A 3,987-nucleotide genomic window follows, 5' to 3' on the forward strand; every position below is an offset into this window, starting at 1 on the left:
GCAGGCCTCCGCGGTACCCAGCGCGCGCCCCGCCGCCTCGTTTTCGCCGCCGGCCGGGAGAGGACCGGTAAGCGCGGCCCGGAGCTGGACTGGGAGCCGGGGAAACCGTGGGAAAGCGGAGCCCTACGGGCCTCGGGAAGGGGCGTGGGACGCAGGATGTGGCAGGCGGCACACTGGAGCGGTCAGTCTGTCTCTCTCTGGCTCCAAAGGTCTTCAGAGACCAGCCCCGCTCATCCCTTTCCTCTGCTGGTAATGAACCCCGGCGTGCCTGACTCTAGGGTTCGTGATTGACTCCTTTAGCACCGAGAGAACATCCCTACAAATCACACTGTTGGCTTAGCGAGTTCTGAGCTCAGTGGAAACCCCCGAGATTGCCAAGCTCAGACTTGGGAGGATACCTCAGTCTACCAGACCGTTTCTAGAAAGCTTTAAAAACTCGGGTTTTCAAACTGCTTCTTCGCCAGAGACCACTTAGAATTGCAGCCTCTCTAGCCTGACCCAGAAATCCAGAGGGTGGTCCTGCGCAGCTTCCTGAAGCTGGCCTCACGCTGCTGGTACAGTGGTAGTTTAAGAACCACGGATGCAAAGGAATATAGAGAGGCCTGACATGGGGTGGAGATAACCCAAGTGCCCTGTAAGGAAAATACATTACAGAAAGTTATAGTAACCTCCCCTTGTCTGAGGAAGGCACTGACATGTTCCCCAAAGGGTGCCTGAATCTTGGGATGATACCCAGTCATATAGATTGTTTTCCTAATATTCATACCTATGGTGGAGTTCTGTTTATGAACTAGACACAGTGAAGGATGAACCACCAATAAGACAGGACAGGTTTAATGATATGCTGTGATATACTTATCACCATCACGACTCTTGTGCCATTATTAAGTAGAATAAGGGTTGCTTGGCCAACAGCACTAACAACTGTTTAGAGGGTAACTAGCAGGTGGGCGGGGTGTGCAGCCCGATACACTGGACAAAGGAATGGTGCACATTCCAGGAGGGACAGTGTGGTGGGGACTGAGTCAGCCCACCGTGGTGCTCAGAACTGAACACAATTTAAAACTTAAGAATTGTTGATGTCTGGAGATGTTCTCTTAATATTTTTGGACCACAAATGGTTGCTGGTCACCAAAACCTCAGAGGGTACAACCTGGATAAAGGGTCCTGCTGTGCTCCCCTCAGACGGCACAACTGATAGTATCTACTCACTCTTCCAAGATCACACCACTAGAGAGAAGAGACACTGGAACACTAACCCTGCATTTGGGTTCCTTCACATTCCCCCCGGGGTGTTCTGTCCAGTCAAGGAGATGAAACCCAGACATGCTGTCCTCATTGCTACAAAGTGGGAAGCTAAGAGGCAGCCCATCCATCCCAGAACCTCAGCCCAGCCAGTTCGTGGTTAGAATCTCCCTGGCCCAGTAAGGTGAGAATCCGTTTGTATGCTGTGCCTGAACCAGGCCTCCCAGAAGGACGTGCTGGTACCTAGATGCTAAACAGGTGCTTGCAGGCCTGTCTTCAAGGCTGGTTTCACTGGGCAGTATGATGCTCCCAAATGGTTCTGTTTAGTTCATCTGAATGACAGGCCACCCTGTTGCCAGCTGGGAGGAGTGGCAGAATATGTCAGGCTGTAGTCACAGTCAGCCCTGCTCCATCCCCTTTCCAAAGCCAGCTGACCCACAGGAGGGTCTGTAATCACTATACCAGTGATGTTTGTTGTACTCCACATGCGGCACGGGGCTGCAGGGCTAATGTTATAGCAGCCACTTTCTCACTTAGGGGTTAGCTGACCCTGGGGCCACCCTAGGATGCCCCTGCAGACAGCACCCTCATCCACCAAGCCTCCAGCATACCTTGAGCTAAAACATTAGGTTTTCCTGAATCTACTGCTTGCTCCCCATGGACGCCACCTCTGTTTTGTCCTACAGAGCCTGGCTTGCTCACCTGTGCAAATGACACCGGTGTCACTATCCTCATTAAATACACAACATTCCCAGCGAATCTGAGGGGCCTTCAGGCACTTTCATAGGATAGGAGGTCCCTGCTGGTGGGCCAGGAGGTCCCTGACCTGGTGCGAATGACTGGTGGATGCTGGCTGCTGGGCTGAGCCAACTCAAGAGACTGACTTGATCCCTAGTGTGCACCTGCCCGGGGTTTGCACACGTGGATGTGCATGTGGAGTGAGGATTGTGAAACTGAAAGGTTCCTATCTGGTGGCAGGTGTGCAGCCTTTTGTCTGCATGGGCCTTGGGGCCCTCCAGTGGAGATGCCAGGCACTTCACCAGGACTGCAGCTGCCTGCCTCTGTTCTAGCTTCACTTACCCCAGGTGAACTCTGTAACTGCCTGCCCTTACATCTTTTGTTCACACTCAACCTTGTCTTTTTTTATTGGAACCAAATACTTTGTCCTAGACTTTCTTTCCTAAGAGTTTTAAATCCATATTTGTGTGTGCGTGTGTGTGTGTGTGTGTGTGTGTGTGTGTGTGTGTCTGTCTGTCTGTCTGTCTGTCTCAGGGCAACTGCAGAAGTCAGAGGACAACTTAGGAGAGTCATTTCTCTCCTTCCACCATGTGGATCCCAGGGACTTGATCACAGGTTGTCAAGCTTGGTGACAAGCACCTTTACCTGCCGAGTCATCTCTCTGGTTATAAACTTACTTTCTTGTAAATTTTGTGCAGAATTTTGCCCTGCCATGTATTTTAATTTGATATTCCTTAATTGATCTCCTACTCTTTCTCTCTCTTCCCTTCCCTACTCTCTAGGAGTCTGACTGTGGTTTTGGATCCAAAGGCTTTCTTTTATAATATATTTTTGTTTTGCTATGTTTTTTCTTACTTGGTCCTTCTATTTCTGGCTGTTCGGCATGTCCAAACTCTACTCTGCCAGTAGAGGGAGCCTAAACAAAGCAGATACCCTTTGCTCCTGTCCCTGAGACCTGGAGGTATCTGCCTGCAGAGAGAGGCTCCTCCAGACTCACTGCCTGTGTTGGCTGAGTTTGACACCCTGCTGTCCTTGGTGACTGCACCCCGTTTATTTGCACAGCTAATGAGACATGCACATTGCCCAAATTCCTCAAACCTTTGACATGTAAGCATTGACTGTATCTCATACTGTTCGGAACACTTCATTAAAGCCTTAATTGGCCCATCCAACTCCTGCAGCAGTTTTCCTATGGCCACAGTTGTAGCTGCCCACACTGGTAATCCGCTCACTGTGAAGCTGGCTAGAGAAGGCAGGAGTGCTTACCCAGTCACCCTCTGTATCTCTGTTCCTCTTCTGTAGAGTCAGCCAATCTTAGACCTACAAATATGCAGCAGAAGCAGACATATCTGTTAAATATTCACAGACCCTTGTGCTTATTGTATGAACTGAATACACAGCCATTTATACAGCACAGGCCTGTGTCGAGCATTGCCACAACTAGAAGGCTCACTGGAGGGTGCGCAGCGAGAGACCCTATGCGGGGACCATGCTAATTAGGGAACTTGAGCACTGGAGGGTTCTGACACCTACAGCACCACCCCGCATGCCTAGAGAAGGCAGAAAAATCCTCCCCGTTTTTCTCAGTTTCTGTAATATCTCTGGTGTGTGTGTGTGTGTGTGCACATGTGCGTGCATGTGTGCGTGTGAGAGTGTGCTTGTTTCTAGAGTTTTAGGAGCCTCACCAAATTCAAGCAGGAATGAAATTGCAGTCTCTCTGAGCAGTAGTGGTAGAAGTCTGGTTAACTGTGGCTTATTCTGGGCTAAGAATTGGAACCATAGCCATGCAGTCTAGTGAGGGACTTCTCTGGGAAATCCCCACCTCTTCATCATGACCTGATGACCTGGTTTCTTTGTCTGTTTGGAAGCTCATTCAAATCTAACCTTAATCTCAGTGCAATTAGGGGTCAGCCAGGAGTGATGGTTGGTTTGGCCTTTTTCTTCTTTCTTTCTTTCTTTTCTTTTCTTTTTCTTTTTCTTTTTCTTTTTTTTTTTTTTTTTTTT

General features: G+C 49.5%; 1 protein-coding gene across 1 annotated transcript in view; it reads left to right on the plus strand.

The window, feature by feature from the left end:
- Slc41a3 (solute carrier family 41 member 3) overlaps nt 1-3,987 on the plus strand; it is a 46,900-nt gene continuing 42,913 nt past the window's right edge. The window contains exon 1 of the mRNA XM_005364872.3: nt 1-67. The gene's annotated coding sequence lies outside the window, so the exon portion shown is untranslated. The remainder of the gene's footprint in view (nt 68-3,987) is intronic.

Source organism: Microtus ochrogaster, unplaced genomic scaffold (genome assembly GCF_000317375.1).
Source record: "Microtus ochrogaster isolate Prairie Vole_2 unplaced genomic scaffold, MicOch1.0 UNK1, whole genome shotgun sequence".
Taxonomy (NCBI): domain Eukaryota; kingdom Metazoa; phylum Chordata; class Mammalia; order Rodentia; family Cricetidae; genus Microtus; species Microtus ochrogaster.